This window comes from Crinia signifera, chromosome 2 (genome assembly GCF_055691185.1).
Source record: "Crinia signifera chromosome 2, ASM5569118v1, whole genome shotgun sequence".
Taxonomy (NCBI): Eukaryota; Metazoa; Chordata; class Amphibia; order Anura; family Myobatrachidae; genus Crinia; species Crinia signifera.
This window is the reverse complement of record NC_139218.1, coordinates 133,096,353-133,115,817: the sequence shown is the minus strand read 5'-3', so window position 1 is coordinate 133,115,817 and position 19,465 is coordinate 133,096,353. Positions and strand designations below refer to the sequence as shown.

The window sequence follows — 19,465 nt, the reverse complement described above, 5'->3', positions numbered from 1 at the left end:
CTGTCGCAGCTTGCAGAAAGCATTGAATACACCCTATACTGTAGGCCACATCCTAAAATCCTGTTTCTTACTGCAAAGGTTGCATCCTCGGAGCTAGTGTGGCCAAGAGAATGGGCGGTATTCAATGAGCCTGATTCGCCAAGTTTTTATGGCGAATTTGTGCTGTTTGGCGAATTTTTGACAAAAACGGTGAATCACCCTATTCAATGACCACATGGCGAATACATTTGAAGGTTTTTTTCGCCATGATTCACCGAGTAGCAATCGCTATCTTTTTATGGAGAAGTGGAATGTGAACTTTTAAAATAAAGTGTTTTGTTTTTTACATTTGGTGTCAAAAAATCAGGAATTTTATTCTGAGGAGGGGCATGCTATTTTTATTCATGTGCTGTAATCACATGAATATATATTTAATTTAAAAAAAAAATATTTTATTTTTTTTACACAGCAGCCAGCAGGGGGCGCCGGAGCCGAGCCGCTCATTACATATTCATATATTCACTGCACCGGATCGTTACGATCGGGTATAGTGAATATACGGTCCCCTGCTGGCACCCCCGGGTGGCAGCCTGTGCTGCCTGGCACCCGGGGAGTCCACCTCCCCCCCACAAACGTTCTGGGGCAGGCAGAGAGACTTCCATCTCTCTGCCTGCCACCGTCCTGAGGCTCCCTGCGGCATTCGCCGCAGGAGCTCATATTCACCAGTCAGGGGCAGCGAGCCCCTGACACGTTGAATACTGGAGCCCGCCGGCTCCGGAACGTGGCGAATGTGCAGCGAATCCTAAAAAGGATTCGCTGCACCTCGCAGGTATTCTCATTGAATACCGCCCAATGTCTTCATCTAGGTGTAACTACCATCAGGTCCACCATCAATGATCAATATGATTGATCCAAAGGGTGTAGAAACCATTGCTAGTTGCTTGTGCACATACTGTTTTAGGAAATTGCCACTTGGTTTAACCAATGAAATCTTACCATCGATGGCCAGCCACGAGATGGTGGAAACACTCATAACTGCTCATAGATGGCCGACTATCTGAACTGATCATTTCAGAAGGAGTTTCTATTAAAGAAACAGCGCATTCTGACATGAGAGTGTAGATTATAAATATTTATAGGGTACTTCTGTAGTTTCACGGCTCGCTTCGCTCACCCACGCTGCGGGCTCGGTGGCTCGCTACGCTCGCCACGCTATTTAAAATCAACTCCATGCCAACATGGATAGTGGGGGTATGAACTATCCATGTTGGCATGGAGTTAAGTTACTTTTTTTGACATATTTTGTGGCGAGCGTAGAACCCGGAAGTAGCACGGCGCCATGCTGGCGCCGTGAAACTACAGAACTACCATTTATAGAAAGGTCAATGGATAAGAACTAGTGATTTATAAATGATGATAGCCAATAAGATCCCATTTTAAAATCTGGATCTGCACATCTTTACAAATAATAACCCTTTCCTTTACTATGCAATGACGGTCTGGACCAGCCATGCACAAGCTGCCACTCTTGCCCTCATTAAAAGCCACCTTTTTTTGGTGTTTTTATTTTCTTGGGGGGGGGGGGGGGGGGGGTAAGCATCATAATCACAAGTTGGCCACTAATCGCTCTATGCCCACTGCTCTAGCTCTACTCAAACAGAAACAGATTCTAGAACAGTTAAGTATATCCTTTAAATGGATCTCCTATACTTCATTATTTTTTATAATAAAAGTATTATGTTTTGCACTAATAAATACGCCAAAATTGATTAATGAATTTAGCAATGGTTTTTACTTAAAGAAATTGCAGAGTTACGTAAAAACATGCTAACAATAAAGGCCTGTTTTCCATGCATTTAATAGAATTGTATAATCCGAAACAGAAAGTGATTTTAAAGCAAACTGTTACATAGGGGTTGTGGTGGTGTTGCTAGATGGGAAAGAGGAATGTGTACTTAAGGAATGGCCCTGGTGGCAGCACAGCATTCACACACTTCTTTTTTCCATAGAGACTATGCTGAAAAGACCTGCTCCACTAGTATTTTATATGGTTGGCAAGTAAGTATTATAGTGGCACCCTCCGAATGCAGCACTCATACTACTAAAAAAGGTTGGGGACCCCTGGTCTAAACTTTCATCCATAGCAGAGGCAGGCAGCCTGTTGCATTCAAGCTGCTGTAGGACTATACATCCCATCCTGTGCTGCCATAGTTATGCTTTCAGGTCATGCTAAAGCTGTGGCAGGGCATGGTGGGGGGGGGGGGCTGCCATGTGTTGCTTACCACTGGTCTTAAGAGCACGCTACCACTGGTCTAGAAAGCACGCTACTGCCAGTACATGTTATGTTCATGCTCCCATTAATACTTAGGAGTATATCAAACCTGCCCTGAAGGTGAATAGCTGCGAGTAGCCATGTAAACAGGTGACAAATAATCTGCACAGCTGTTGCATACAGTAAAATGGGACTTTATTAACCATGTCTGTTCATTGACTGGTTTAATGTGTAGCTGTGTAATCAAAACCAGCCCACTTTGTGTGTGATGGGATTCTTTCCAAGCAGTGCAAAATTAAAAAAACAAAAAACAAACACAAAGTTCTATGGAGTAAACTTCTGAGGTATGCTGTCAGCAACCCGACTGCCGTCAGATGACCGGTGCCGGAACCTCGGAGCGGATCAGAAACCTGAGGACGGAATCCAAACAGTCAGCATCTCGAGTCGTGGGCAGTTAGATTTAGGCACTGGTGGTGGGCACTTACTGTTAGGCCAGTTGTACCCAAACTGGGTGATGTGACACCCTGGGGTGCCTTGGGACCCTTCAAGGTGTGCCTCGGGTTGGAGGTCCGGGTTTAACACAAATTAATTATGGTCAAAATATCAGGCAAAACCATTGAATTAGGCTGTTGGGAGAGGGAGATTAGTTTTAGGAGGTGGGTTAAGAGGGTTAGGTTTAAGCACTAGCGGGGAAGGTTAGGATCAGGCTGCAGGAATAGCGAGGTTGGAGGGGGGGGGGATACCTGTCGGGATTCCCAACATCGGGATGCCGGTATCGGTATCCTGACCACCGGTTATCCATATGTATACCACTTCTGAGTATGACAGAAGACAGCATGCTGGTTATACAGCCATGAGGGAGACTAAACATTCAGGTAACTAGAAGAACATGAAAGAAATCATGTCCTACACCATAACAATCATGATCCAACAAGAGAGCTACTAGCACTGTCCTCTTATAGTACATAGGGCCTGTATCAGACCTGTTCGCTAGGATGCGTATATATGCTTTACATGGCTTTTCCATCTGTAATATGCAGAATTATCAGTGCAGCGGAAATGCCCTGATACATATGCCCATGGGAGCAGCAATCATCGCTATCGGTATACACTTGCAACTGCCATATCCAGTGTGTAAGATGTTCACGTACCTCTAAATAGGCCAACAATTCAATCTACACGTTCCATATAGCCACAAGTGAAAATCCGGGTGACTTCTATGGTACTTGAAAAGTCAAGAAAAACGCAGATGTTAGCAATTGTGTCTTGTGCGCATTATTTATTTATTAAGATTCTTATATAGCGCAGCATATTCCGTTGCACTTTACAAAAGGAGACAATGATACAACAAACAGGGTATTTGCAGATAGTCAAAATGTAGGAGGGCCCTGCTCGCAAGCTTACAATCTACAGCAGTGCAAAACAACCTTGCATGTAACAGTGAATCAGGCCAATAGATGTAGATGCAGATGTGCCCAACCAGTTGTGATGTCAGTCCTAACAGATCGGGCAGTGTGTATGAAGAACACGCTGCCCAATCCATCTAAAAGATATCTACAGATCCACTGATCTGCGGATATACTGGTGAGAAACCAGTCTTTGGGAAAAACACAGAACGGAGAGTGGTATACTCACATGTGTTAGGCCAGCAGCAACTAACAGGTGCTATTAAAATAGGAAAGTCACATTACAGAGTAATTCATGCTTTGTGCCCCTATCTGAAAGAGCAACATCACACCAGCCGTGCACAGATCTCAGTGCCAAATTTAACAGCTACAGTTAAATAAAATGCATTGTGAAAACCACAAACATTAAAACGAAAGTCTATCACATTAAACAAATTTACAGCTTTGCAGACCATCCTGGTGCTCAGAAAGAATATAATGGCATAGAATAATCATCACTACGGTGCTGAAACTAATCACAGCAACCAACACCAGCCACTTAACAGAATGCTATTTCTCTGTCGATCGTCAGCCATTTACAGCACAATACATGATTCCATAAATTAGTGCAGATGGAGGGATACTAAAGGCCCGTGCACACTGGGCGATTTTGAGCTAAAAGCAGCTCACATTTGGTGGTTTAAGCTGCTTTCAGCTCAAAACCACCCAGGTTGTATGGCACGTCAATAAACGCGGAGTGCTTATGTACGTTCTCGCATCATCACTGGCCGCCACCACGTTCATCTGCAGGTACTACTAGCCTCGCTTGGACGGGTGAAAATAGCTCAGTGTATGCACTGAGCGATTTATAGCCCAGCGATTTTCCCCAGAATCGCTGTGCATACACGCTGGGCAAAAACACCCAGTGTGCATGCACCTTAAGCTCTGGTTAAGAAAGTGATACACGTACACACCTATTAAATGATTTCCCTCCGAAACCCCAAAAAAAGAGGGTGGGAGAGGGGAATTCTAATCTAGTTAGATACAATGGGGGAAATTTACTAAGATGGAAGTTCTCTTTCACATGGGATGTTGCTATGGGCAACCAATCAAAATATACTTCTTACTTATTTAGCACCTTCGAGAAGATAATAGATTGTACCTGATTGGTTGCCCATAGCAACATCTCATCTGAAATAGAACTCCCATCTCAGGAAATTTGCCCCAATGTATCAGTGGGTATGGTAACAAGCAAAACAATATGAACTCTCATGTAGGGCATTCCAAGTAATACATTTAGCTGATTACTTAGATTAAGACACCACAGCACGGTGGTCACATATAATGTGAATTCCCAAATGTTATGCATAAAGTCTGTCATTAGGTTTCATTTTACATCTTTTATTAATGAATGAAAAGGGACTGATGCTGGGTACACACCAGGACGACTAGGGCCCGATCCCCTCAATCTAGATCCAATTCCGACCAATTGGATGTAGATTGTGTGCGGATTGGGCCCTTTTCTGTCCTGGTGTGGACCGATACCGATCCGATGCGCGGTCCCGCGGGTCTGTCGGTCGTTATTGAGATCCTACCTGCTGCAGGTAGGATCTGAATGACGACCATACAGCCGGGTGCGGGTCGCCATCGGATCGGACCCGCTCACGGTGCACATCGTGAGCGGGTCGTGCCCCCCCCGCGTCACCGTGAGCGGGTCGGACGAGACACTGACGACCCGCTCACGATGTGCATCGTGAGCGGGTTGTCGTGGTGTGTACCCTGCATAATAAAGGTTTACAACATTTTGTGGTATATAATTGTATCTATTATTTTTTGGGGAGTACATCCGAATGAGCAGCAATAGGACGGTCAGAACACCAACACCGGCATCCCAATGGAGAAAATCCCGACAGGAGGCCAGTAAGTATACTGGACATCGTCGCAGACTGATGAATGGTCTGAATGATGCCAGCTTTTATTTTTCGTGTAGAAGTTACTTTTACATTGAAATGTAGAGTGGCTGAAGCAGAAAAATATAAATACTATCCAGTTGCCGGACAGTCCACGTTGCCAATTGTTTTACCAAGGCACCATAAATATTAAAACTTTGGAACAAGAATTCCAGCAAACGCAGGAGGCCAGGCCTACATAAACACAAGGCTGAGAAGGAGTAGAGTACAGACTTGCTCAAAAAAATAGCTGGCCGCTTCACGCTTATTAGGCAAGTGTTAGCACAGTAGATTATTGTCTTTATTCAGCTAAACAGTCAATTTGTACAGCAGCAACTGAGAACGCTATATATGGACTCCATTAACCTCTCACAAAGATCTAAAGACGTAAAGCACATTATACGTATCACCCACGAAAGTTCAGATAATTACTATTACATATTATGCAAACAGCTTAAATGTCATCTAATGCACTGCATTTGTTAGAACAACTCGCAAGGGCTTTTCCCTTTATTAAATCTTAGGCGTAAACCAACATGGCGATGGAGCCCTGGGTCTAATGCTGCAGAGCACGCACCTGATCCTGCTTCTTGTTTATTGTAACTGTTTCCTAGCCAACTTACATGCATGTCACAGTGGAAATAAATGCCGCTATCTGCTAGAATAACCTGCAATCCCAGGAATTAGCATTTGCAGATGCATGCAATGGCCTGCTTACGATAGGCCCTGGTGGCTCTGTGTCCAAGGCAAACGAGTCAAGCTGAAAAACAGGCTGCCATTTGTCCTCTTCAGAAGGCCAGATGACACTCCAGTTAATAATGCCTTTGATGGTGATTCGCACCACCTCAGATGACTAGCGAAAAACTTAAAAGGCATAAACACAAGTTAAACTAAAATTCTTAAGGAACAGAAGGGGTTAATGTTTAGTATAAACCTCAGCTGCCAGTAGATATAAAAGGCTCTGCGCAATACCATAAAATATTACCCATAGTCCAACAGTCCAACTCCACCCCTCCCAGATGAGAATTTTATGTAGCACAGTCCTTTTGTTACACAAGTGAGGAGGTATCCAGGATTTTTTTTTACATCAATTATACAAACAGCAAAAGCATTTTACCAAAAGAGAAATGGAAGTATATTTCCCAGAATCGAATAGCTAGTGATGACTCCACAGAACATGGCAATTGGGAGCAGGCTCTTTTACTTTCCAGGAACACTATTCGGGCACAAGACCATGACAGCCTCTTAATGTAATCACAGTTGAGTGACCCAACTTGAGGCTCAACAGCTGTTAATGCAAAATCTTCACACGGAACCGACAAGTTACCACATATGCAGTATTTTCCATGCTGGTCTCTTACAATTCTGACTAATTGATAATCCTGCAGCTTTTAGGATAAAGTGAATACACCACAAGACTACATAAATGTAACAGCATAGAGTTTTGGATACTTTACTCATCACTTAAAACCTTTAACCATTTACTTGCCTGAGACAAATGCTGGAGAGATTGTTCTCCTCTCTTCAATGTCGCAGTATGTTTAGGGTAGCATCAGCTTGCATCAGCTTCTAGAGTGAAAAAAATAATCATTTAATGGGTTTCAGAACAATATTTCAGAACATCTATACTTTTCAGTCCAGGTTTCTATTATGCAGCTGCTTCATAATCACACATAGCAGATTTGAGCAACACAATTACAGAACGATGGAACCTGCAGCATCTTCCTACCTCTTCTCACTGTGTATCCACCACTCCCTCAGTGTGACAAGGAAATGCTGCAGAGGATTCCAACACGCAGATTGGCTCTCACAGAAACACCTCTGTGATTTCATTGGCTGGCCCTATTCTCCTGTTCAAAACAAACCACAACATTAAAGATCATTGAACATGATCTAAAGATAAAATGACATCGGAGGTCAATATTTCTACAATCTGTCATAATAACAAAACCGTGTCAAAAAGAATTCAAGGAATAAGCTTACAACTTGTACAAAAATAAAATCTAAATTAAATAAACAAACCAAAATTGTTATCCTTCCGTAATGTATGTGTTATGTATAACAATATTATGCATTCCCAGTTATTTACATAGACCGCACACTTATGCCCCTTTCCTACTGCAGCTCAAAAACGGTAAATTGACGATTTTTCAGTGCAATTTACCATTTAAGGCTGCAGTGGGAAAGTGCCAGAGTTGAAATACCGTTTAAAGTTAAATGGTATTTCAAGCCATTTTTAAAGCAGAGTCCTACACATTAAAATAACGTTTAAGAGGCAGTGGGAATGCCTTTTAAACGTTATTTAGCCTCCAGGCAGTCCCTGTGCCTGATGAGAACTAGTAGTTCTCACTTTGTGCATGTGTAATGAGTGCACGTGCATAATAACGAGCCGCTCATTACATACGCGCATATGTAATTAGCGGTTCATTATTATGCACGTGCACTCATTACATATGCGCAAAGTGAGAACTACTAGTTCTCATCCGGCACTGGGACTGCCTGGACCCCGCATGGACCCCGCTGCCTCCCCACTGCCCTGCATCCCTGCCTGGATCCCCGTGCAGGTAAGTACAAGGGGAGGGGAGGTGGGGGCACAGGGCAGGTACGGGGGAGGTTAGGCACTCTTTACACTGGGGGGGGGCGATTAGGCACTCTACATTTTACACGGTTCAGTGCAATGGGAATGGTACTTAAATGGTATTTAAAACGGTAATCTGCTGCAGTGGGAATGCTAATACCGTTTTAAATACCATTTAAGATTACCAGTACTTTAAACTGGTCTGCAGTGGGAAAGCAGCATTATTCAGCAGCACTTTACAAAGAATATTTGTATTTTCACATCCTTTCCTGCACCAGTGGAGCTTACAATCTATATTCTCTATTACACATATCCACTAGGGTTGATTTTTGTCAGAAGCCACTACCTTACCAGGATACTGCAAGGAAAACAGAAAACAGCACTCGTGCTGCAGTAGGCCAGGCATGTCCAAATTATGGCCCTCCAGCTGTTGTGAAACTACACATCCCAGCATGCCTTGCCACAGTTTTAGCATCTCCTAATAGCAAAACTGTGGCAAGGCAGGATGTAGTTTCACAACAGCTGGAGGGCCATAGTTTGGACATGCCTGCAGGAGACGCATTAAATATATCCAGGTTGAGGCCACCATAAGTGCAACTGAGATAATGGCACCTTTTTGTATATACATAAACCTTGTTTCGTGCTAAAAAAAGATTGTATAAAATTACATTCAGCTTATTTGTAGAATGTGCATATGAAACAAATACATTTGTGTTTAGACTTGTGTCCCAGCTCCAAAATATGGTTTGCAAATATTTAAAACTACGAGAATATCTGATATCCAAAATACTTCTGGCACCACGCATTTGGATATGGGAGTAAATAAAAAGATAGACGGACAGGAATAGAAAACACCTCTGTTTGGAAAACTCCCAAGTGCAGATTTGACAAAATATTAAACATCTTTTTGAATCATTTTCTTCTATTAATGTGTTTTTCACACATGTTTTCAAGAGACATTACTTATATTTTATCAGTTTGCTGCTGCATAAAAAAGGAATGCTTTGTTCTTCAGCAACATTTTAATTAAGTAACTCAATAGTTGCTCCAACAAAGGACTTTACATAACCATAGCAACCTGAGTGGTTCTTAAGCCATCTTATCCCAAATGACTAAAGTTTTCTTAATGTAGCTTTAAGGATGTTGTTTAGACATCTTGCTAATTACTAAGATTGTAATGTGTGCAGTAAAGTTTTATCAAAAGCTTAGTATAGAGCAGTGGTTCCAAACTGGGTGCAGTGGATTGTTGCTTCAGGACCAAAGCAAACTATTTATAGTCAATGTGATAGGCAAAACCAGTGATAGTGGCTGCCAATATTCAAGTAAGTGTACAAGCAGAAGTGCAGCCCTGTCCGCCACCACATAACATAAGGATGACAGGTAAGCACAGTGTACTTATTTTAATATCTTTTCTGACTTTCTCAATAAGAAACTTTTGGCCTAAAAAGGTGTCGATAAAAAATGCTGATGACCTAGGGCACCACGATTCAAAGAGGTTGAAAACAATTGGTGCCGTTAAAATGTGGTAAGTTTCAGGAGATCTGCCATCATCCCACACAGTAAACTCGGCTACTTACAATAACTTCACACATACCTCTTATTTACTGACATTGGAGATTTCTCACAGTATAAGGGCTATTTCACACGCTCCGGCACTTGCCGGGCGGCGAAACACCAAACGGCCAAAAGCTGTACCGCACATAGTAGTTAATAATGGACACGATTGTGTCCATTCACACTGGACGGCCAAGGCCCGGCCGCAGCCGGATCCCACCACTGGAAGGGACAGCTGCCAGACTGTGGCCATCCCCTCCATTGTAAACTTCTCAGTGCGGCACGGCTTCTTGGCCGTGCGGGGTTTCGCCGCCCGGCGGGTGCTGGAGCGTGTGAAAAGAGCCTAAGTGCAGCAAACAGCCATATTTATTTAGAAAATAGAACTTTTAATAACTAATGCACAATTGGGCATTAAAACCAAGCCAATCTATAAAATCCTATTAAATCCCATGGACACCATAGTTAAAATTTAAAAACAATTAAGTATATTCCACACACATTTTCTTACAAGCCTGAAGCATACACACCATTAACATTCTGTGACATATATTCCAACCTATCAACATTTCACCGCATGGCTGCAGCCTGCTGGTGGAGGGTCAACCCATCAAAAAAAAAAAGGAGCAAACCTGCAACTGCTGTACCTCCTATACTGAGCCACCGCAGCATATAAAGTAGCAAGTAGTGTTTGCGATCTTATTGCAGAAACTGCGGTGACCACTAACATAAGGGTAGCCCTCTGCCTACGTCGCTGTATTACACAGCCTCCCCGAAAATAGTTTGGACATGCCTGTGTGGTCTGGACAGCTCCAGTGTGGAAATAACCCAGCAGCTAGATGAATATTCCCCTCCATTATAGACTTCAGTGAGACAGCATTGTGTAGTTTTCTTATGTTAACTAAAGATTTGTGGTCTCAAAAATATTTGCATACTTAAGCCCCTGCACAAGGGGCTACGTTAGCCCTGTGCTGAGCGATGCAGCTTAGCACACATCGCTAACACACATGCTATGCACCAGCGATGTGTACTGAGTGATCTGTGCTAACCAGGTGATCTAACGAGATTTCCACTGCATGCTTGAATGATCTAGCCCAGCGATAGCGGTGAGCTGAGGGGGCACACACAGAGTGGTCTGTGCTTCATTTCTAAGCAATCTAGTTAGATCACTATGAAATAGGGCTGAAATCATTCATCCTTTAAAAAAAAAAAAAACTTTCAAATACTCTACATATCATTAGAAAAGCATATTACAAACAAATTACTACAAGGAGTACTACATTACTGCGACTTCCCCCCCTGGAGAAATCGCAGCCGATAGCCCTTGAGCCACTCGGGATATATTGCATGCAGCCCCAACCCCCCATTGCCAGAAGGCTGGCTGAGTCAGAGGTCGGACTTGTCCAACCTCCCGACTCCAAAGCGCACAGGACCACTCATCGAATTACATAGTTACATAGTAGGTGAGGCTGAATAAAGACTTGCGTCCATCTAGTTAAACCTATGTTTATAGTAGCTTATCCCTTGTTGTATAGTATGTTATGATATTTTAAAGACAGATTTTGTTACTTATGCTGCTTTCCCACTGCCTACCCGGGTAAAGACCCGTTTTTTTTTAAATGGGTCTTTACCCGGGTAAGAGCCACAAAGACCCTTTCCCACTGCAGCTTTTAAACGGTAAATTACCATTTAAAAGCAGTAAATGCCCTTCCACCCGAGCTTCCCTGGCTATATGGGACAAATTGACCCGCGCTATCTCTAAGGACTTCCATAACTTACCGTTAATCTCCCTCTATACGGTGGCCCGCATCCTCCCCAACCTCAATGCGCCCAAATGGATTAAACTGGGTATTAATAGACTAGGTGATCTCCTGGACGGCCCCCTCCTAAGACCCTTTACAGATCTACAGCATAGTTTCTCTATTCCGGACTCAGATATCCTGCAATATTACCAGATTAGACATGGTGGACCAGCCTCTCTATCCCCTCCGTTACACTATCACCTATTCTTCTGCGGTTAGTTAATAGACTTCTTGGGGGGGTACGTAAAGGAGAGATCTCGTTCTGGTACAGAACCCTAGTAGAACTGATACCCTCTCCTAAGACTAAAGCACAAATTAGATGGGAATCTGACATACAGTAGGAGCAGGTTTAATCTTTGCTCCTTTGTCCATGGCTAGCCATGGCTATTCTATTGTTCTCAGCTGCAATACAATATGTATTGCAGCTGAGAACAATAGAATAGCCATGGCTAGCCATGGCCAAAGGAACAAAGATTAAACTTGCTCCTACTGTAGGCCAAACCCTGCAGGAATCCCAATGGGAAAATTTTTTTATCTCTTCGTATAAAATGTCTAGATGTTTAAACCATTCCGAAATGCACATTAAACTACTTCATAGACTATATCTCACACCAGACAAGTTACACTCAATCTGGCCGTCATCCTCAAAATTCTGCTGGCGATTGTGTGGGGAGGTGGGCCATCAGTTCCATATGTTTTGGTCTTGCCCTAGAATTAAGACTTACTGGGAAGCAGTATTCGACCTAATCAACAGGGTGCTGGGCATACTCCTCCTACCTTCCCCACTCATAGCCCTTTTAAATTATTTTCCTAACACAGTTCCCTCCCATCTCCACTATGTGCTAGGCCACATATGTATCGCAGCTCACGCTGCGCTAGCTCAGGCTTGGAAGCAGTCTACGCCTCCCTCTCACCTTAGAGTTGTGCAGAAAACCCACACGAATTTCCTAATGGAGACAGACGCTCCCCTAGACCTCCCCTCTTCACCACCCTCTTCGATTCGATGGAACCCCTGGAGAGAGTTCCTAAATACGAAAGAAGGCGCTGAGCTAATAAAGCACAGTATAAGTGACTCTTCACAAACCTCCACCTCCGCACCCTATTGAGAAAAAGTTGTCCCTTTACCTATCCTAGGATCTCTTATCATGACTCATGCCTGTTACCTCTCTGTCGTATACTGTTGTACTGCACTGTAAAGCCTGTATATTGTTTAATTTGATATGTAATGTATCGATAACTATTACTGATGACCAATTACCGACTGTTTGTATGACGGATTGTTATTGGACCACACACCCCCCTCCCTTTTATTTTTTCTTTATTTCTGCTACCCCCTCCCCCCCCCCCCCAGATTCTGTATAACCTGAACATTTTTTAATAAAAATCTATTGAGTTAAAAAAAAAAAAAAAGCAGTAAATGTCCCATTCACACTTACCCGTGTAAACCACAAAGCAACACGTTTAAACTCTCTAGTAAACCTTGCCTGTCATTAAAAACATCACATGCACCAATCATGTTCTTAACCTTTATTATTATTTCTAAATACCATTTAAAACCCTTTCCCATTGCCAAAAAAACGGCTCTTACACGGGTAACCTGGAGCTTTCCCACTGCAGCTCTAGCCGTTTAAAAAGGCTAAAAAAAACGGCATTTTACTGTGTAAAGCCTGCAGTGGGAAAGGGGCATCATTCGTACCCATGGATGTTTTTAACCAATAAATGTTTATCCAACCTTATTTTAAACATATTTATAGTGTCTGCCGACACCACTTCTCCAGGAAGAGAGTTCCAAAGTTTGATTGCTCTGTAAAGAAATTTTTTCTTATAGATGAACAAAATCTTTTTTCTTCTAATCTAAACTTGTGGCCTCGAGTCCTAGATTCCTTTCTGGTAGAAAAAAGGGTGTTTGACAGTTCCTTATATTGGCCCCTAATATATTTATACATGTTGAGCATATCCCCCCTTAAACGTCTTTTCTCTAGTGTAAATAGTCCCAAATTGTTTAATCTTTCCTCATAGTTTAAATTCTCCATTCCCCTAATAAGCTTTGTTGCTCTTCTTTGGATTTTTTTCTAATTCTATGATGTCCTTTTTATAGTGCGGTGCCCAGAACTGCACTGCGTATTCGAGGTGTGGTCTAACCAATGATTTGTACAGAGGCATAATTACTTTTGAGTCCCTAGTTTCCATGCCCCTTTTAATACATGCGAGAATTTAGTTTTTTGCCTTTTTTTGTTGCTATATTACATTGAGCACTACACCCCAGTTTGTTATCTAGATCCTTTTCGAGTACTGATTTACCCAATTCATCCCCGCTTAGGTTATAACTAGCACACTGGTTATGTCTCCCAAGGTGCATGACCTTGCATTTGTTCACATTGAACCTCATCTTCCACTTTTTTGCCCACTCATCTAGATTGTCAAGATCATTTTGAAGCGTGGTGACATCTTCTGATGATTTAATAACTCTGCTCAGTTTTGTATCGTCCGCAAAGATGGATACATTGCTAAGTAACCCCATCCCAATATCGTTAATAAAAATGTTAAATAAAATGGGCCCAAGAACCGAACCCTGTAGTACTCCACTTAGTACTGGAATCATATTAGCTACGGCACTGTTCACGACCACCCTTTGTTCTCTATTACACAGCCAGTTCCCTACCCATCTACAGATATTTGCCCCTAATCCCATGTCCTCCATTTTATTTATCAACCTCTTGTGTGGTACTGTGTCGAAGGCTTTAGCAAAATCTAGGAAAATCACATCTACAGCGTTTCCATTATCAAGGTTTTTGCTAACCTCTTCATAGAAACCAAGTAGATTATTTTGGCATGCACGATTTTTCACGAACCCATGCTGGTTATTACTGAGTAAACTATGAAGGTCTAAATATTCCTGAATACCATCTCTTAAAAATCCTTCAAATAATTTACCCACTATTGATGTTAAACTAACAGCTCTGTAATTAGCGGGATCCTCCTTTTTTCCTTTTTTGAATAATGGCACTACCTCTGCTATTCTCCAGTCTTTTGGTACCTATCCTGATGATAGTGAATTATCAAAGATATAATGTAGAGGGGAAGCTTATTCCTCCCTTAATTCCATTAGTACCCTAGGATGAATCCCATCTGGCCCAGGTGATTTATTTGTTTTGATTTTGCTGAGCCTCAATATTATTTCCTTAGTAGAGAATTCGGTACTTGTGTATTTTAGCGGCGTCCATCTTATCGCATACCAAAAGGCATGCGATGCGATATCGCGCGATGTTGTACAATGTCATACAATTTAAAAATTGTATGACATTGTATATGGCATACAATGCCATACAATGCGATTAAACATTGTATAAAGCACCCTAATGGGTGCTTACAATGTTAAATGCACCCCCACACTATAAACGTGAACCCGAAGCGTGGCGAGCGCAGCGAGCCCACGAGGGGCGGCGGTACGCGTCCTACAACCTTTTCATACCCCCACTATCCACGTCGGCGTGGAGTTGAGAATAGAAAGTGTGGCAAACCCAGCGAGCCACCGAGCCCGAAGCGTGGCGAGCGCCCGCAGATACCTGTGAAGCCCGCGAGGGGACACGGATACCTGTGAAGGTATCCGCTGCGCTCGCCACGCTTGTGGTATGTGTGCGTTCCACAGTCTGCTCTCCCTTAGTAAACACTTATGAGAAGAACTCATTTAACAGGTCTGCTTTTCCCTTGTCCTCCGTAAAACTTTTTCCATTGATATCGGTTAGTGGGCCTATGTTGTCCTTAATTATACGTTTACTATTTATGTATTTGAAAAACTTCTTGGGGTTAGTTTTACTTTCAGTGGCTATTCGCTCTTCATAATCCCTTTTTAGCTACTTTGATTGCCTCTTTGCAAATTTTGTTTGATTCCTTGTATTTGGTGAACGCCTCCTCATTTAAGTTATTTTTATAGAATTTAAATGCTCTTGTTTTATTGTTGATTGCTGACCTAACTTTTTTGTCCAACCATGGTGGCTTTTTTATTGAATTTACCCTTAGTTACTTTAGGAATGTATTTAATAGTTAATGATTCGAGTATATTTTTTTAGAGTATCCCACATTTCCTCAGCATTTATCCCCTCAAAAACTGTTTCCCACACAATTCTTTTTAGGGCTTCTCTGAATAATTTAAAGTTAGCTTTTCTGAAGTTTAGTATTTTTGTCGATCCTTTATGATGTAATTTACTGAAGTTGATATCCAGTGAAACCATATTGTGGTCACTGTTCCCTAGGTGTTCAATTACTATTGTGTTTGAAACTAAATCTATATTATTTGTTAAAACCAAATCCAATAATGCCTTATTACGAGTTGGAGCGTCTACCGTTTGTGTGATAAACTGGTCCTTAATTAAGTAAGCTTAGGAACCCACTGCTTCTTGCTGTTTTACATGTTTCATTTTTCCAATCAATATCAGGTAAATTAAAATCACCCATAATTAATACCTGACCCTGATCTGATGATGGTTTGATTTGGTTTAACCCCTTCCTGACAGAGCCAGTTTTTGCGTTCCTGACAGAGCCCTTTTTTTCAAATCTGACATGTCTCACTTAAGTGGGGATAACTTTTTTTTGCTTTTACTTATCCCAGTGATTTTGAGATTGTTTTTTCGTGACACATTGTACTTCAAATTAGTGGTAAATTTGGGTCGATACAGTCTGTGTTTTTTTGTGAAAAATACCAAAATGTCGTAAAAAAATGGAAAATTTAGCAATTTGCAAAATGGTAAATTTTCTGCTTGCGAGACAAATAATCATACCACTCAAAATAGTTAATAACTAACATAGACCATATGTCTACTTTATGTTGACATCATTATTTCAACTTCCTTTTAATTTTTTTGGACACTAGGAGGCTTACAATATGAATAGCAAATTCTCAAATTTTCAAGAAAATTTCAAACACTGATTTTTTTAGGGACCAGTTCAGTTCTGATGTGACTTTGAGGGACTTGTATGTGAGACACCCCCATAAATGATACCATTTCAAAAACTGCACCCCTCACAGTATTCAAAACAGCATTTTGGAAGTTTGTTAACCCTTTAGGTGTTTCACAGGAATTAAAACAAAGTGTAGGTGAAATTTCAAAATTTCATTTTTTTTGCAGATTTGCAATTTTAATACATTTTTCTAAGGAACACAGTACATTTTACTAGAGAAATGTGACTAAAAATTGATTCCCCCAATTCTTTTGTTTTCATAAATATCCTATATGTGGCCCTAGTGTGCACGTTGACCAAACCACAGGCTTCATAATAGAAGGAGCACCTACTTGATTTTGGAGCCTCCTTTTTATGAGATTATTTTTTAGGCACCATGTAGGTTTCTAGGCACCATAAGATGCTAAAAGTTAGGAACCCCCCACAAGTGACCCCATTTTGCAAACTACACCCCTCAGGGAATTCATCTAGGGGTATAGTGTACATTTCAAACCCCCAGGGGTTTCACCAATTTTGATACAAGTGGGCAGTGAAAATGAAAAATTACATTTTTTTACACAAAAATGCAGTTCTGGCTCAAAATTTTTCATTTTCAGAAGGTATGAAGGAGAAAAAGCACCCCAAAATCTGTGCCCCAATTTCTCCCGAGTACGGCAATGCCTCACATGTGACCAAAAAATACCAGTTGGGTGCATGGCAGGACTCAGAAGGGAAGGAGTGATTTTTGGATTTTGCAGCTCAGATTCTGGTGGAATTTTGGTGGGTGCTATGTCGCATTAGCAAGACCCCCCAAGCACCAATACAGTGGAACCCCCCCACAAGTGACCCCATTTTGCAAACTACACCCCTCAGGGAATTCATCTAGGGGTATAGTGTACATTTCAAACCCCCAGGGGTTTCACCAATTTTGATACAAGTGGGCAGTGAAAATGAAAAATTACATTTTTTTACACAAAAATGCAGTTCTGGCTCAAAATTTTTCATTTTCAGAAGGTATGAAGGAGAAAAAGCACCCCAAAATCTGTGCCCCAATTTCTCCCGAGTACGGCAATGCCTCACATGTGACCAAAAAATACCAGTTGGGTGCATGGCAGGACTCAGAAGGGAAGGAGTGATTTTTGGATTTTGCAGCACAGATTTTGGTGGAATGAATGGTGGGTGCTATGTTGCACCAATACAGTGGAACCCCCCCACAAGTCACCCCATTTTGCAAACTACACCCCTCAGGGAATTGATCTAGGGGTATAGTGTACATTTCAAACCCCCAGGGGTTTCACCAATTTTGATACAAGTGGGCAGTGAAAATGAAAAATTAAATTTTTTTACACAAAAATGCAGTTCTGGCTCAAAATTTTTCATTTTCAGAAGGTATGAAGGAGAAAAAGCACCCCAAAATATGTGCCCCAATTTCTCCCGAGTACGGCAATGCCTCACATGTGACCAAAAAATACCAGTTGGGTGCATGGCAGGACTCAGAAGGTAAGGAGTGATTTTTGGATTTTGCAGCTCAGATTCTGGTGGAATTTTGGTGGGTGCTATGTCGCATTAGCAAGACCCCCCAAGCACCAATACAGTGGAACCCCCCCACAAGTGACCCCATTTTGCAAACTACACCCCTCAGGGAATTCATCTAGGGGTATAGTGTACATTTCAAACCCCCAGGGGTTTCACCAATTTTGATACAAGTGGGCAGTGAAAATGAAAAATTACATTTTTTTACACAAAAATGCAGTTCTGGCTCAAAATTTTTCATTTTCAGAAGGTATGAAGGAGAAAAAGCACCCCAAAATCTGTGCCCCAATTTCTCCCGAGTACGGCAATGCCTCACATGTGACCAAAAAATACCAGTTGGGTGCATGGCAGGACTCAGAAGGGAAGGAGTGATTTTTGGATTTTGCAGCTCAGATTCTGGTGGAATTTTGGTGGGTGCTATGTCGCATTAGCAAGACCCCCCAAGCACCAATACAGTGGAACCCCCCCACAAGTGACCCCATTTTGCAAACTACACCCCTCAGGGAATTCATCTAGGGGTATAGTGTACATTTCAAACCCCCAGGGGTTTCACCAATTTTGATACAAGTGGGCAGTGAAAATGAAAAATTACATTTTTTACACAAAAATGCAGTTCTGGCTCAAAATTTTTCATTTTCAGAAGGTATGAAGGAGAAAAAGCACCCCAAAATCTGTGCCCCAATTTCTCCCGAGTACGGCAATGCCTCACATGTGACCAAAAAATACCAGTTGGGTGCATGGCAGGACTCAGAAGGGAAGGAGTGATTTTTGGATTTTGCAGCACAGATTTTGGTGGAATGAATGGTGGGTGCTATGTTGCACCAATACAGTGGAACCCCCCCACAAGTCACCCCATTTTGCAAACTACACCCCTCAGGGAATTGATCTAGGGGTATAGTGTACATTTCAAACCCCCAGGGGTTTCACCAATTTTGATACAACTGGGCAGTGAAAATGAAAAATTACATTTTTTTACACAAAAATGCAGTTCTGGCTCAAAACTTTTCATTTTCAGAAGGTATGAAGGAGAAAAAGCACCCCAAAATCTGTGCCCCAATTTCTCCCGAGTACGGCAATGCCTCACATGTGACCAAAAAATACCAGTTGGGTGCATGGCAGGACTCAGAAGGGAAGGAGTGATTTTTGGATTTTGCAGCACAGATTTTGGTGGAATGAATGGTGGGTGCTATGTTGCACCAATACAGTGGAACCCCCCCACAAGTCACCCCATTTTGCAAACTACACCCCTCAGGGAATTCATCTAGGGGTATAGTGTACATTTCAAACCCCCAGGGGTTTCACCAATTTTGATACAAGTGGGCAGTGAAAATGAAAAATTACATTTTTTTACACAAAAATGCAGTTCTGGCTCAAAATTTTTCATTTTCAGAAGGTATGAAGGAGAAAAAGCACCCCAAAATCTGTGCCCCAATTTCTCCCGAGTATGGCAATGCCTCATATGTGACCAAAAAATACCA

At 42.0% G+C, this 19,465-nt stretch overlaps 1 long non-coding RNA gene across 2 annotated transcripts in view; it reads right to left on the bottom strand.

Annotated features, from left to right (window-relative positions):
• Positions 1–19,465, bottom strand: part of LOC146060044 (uncharacterized) — a 52,873-nt gene that overhangs the window by 21,874 nt on the left and 11,534 nt on the right. For both annotated transcript variants that reach the window (XR_014470364.1, XR_014470363.1), the window contains exons 2-3: positions 7,315–7,435; positions 7,075–7,154 (exon numbers count right to left, since the gene is read on the bottom strand). This is a non-coding gene — a long non-coding RNA (uncharacterized LOC146060044). The remainder of the gene's footprint in view (positions 1–7,074; positions 7,155–7,314; positions 7,436–19,465) is intronic.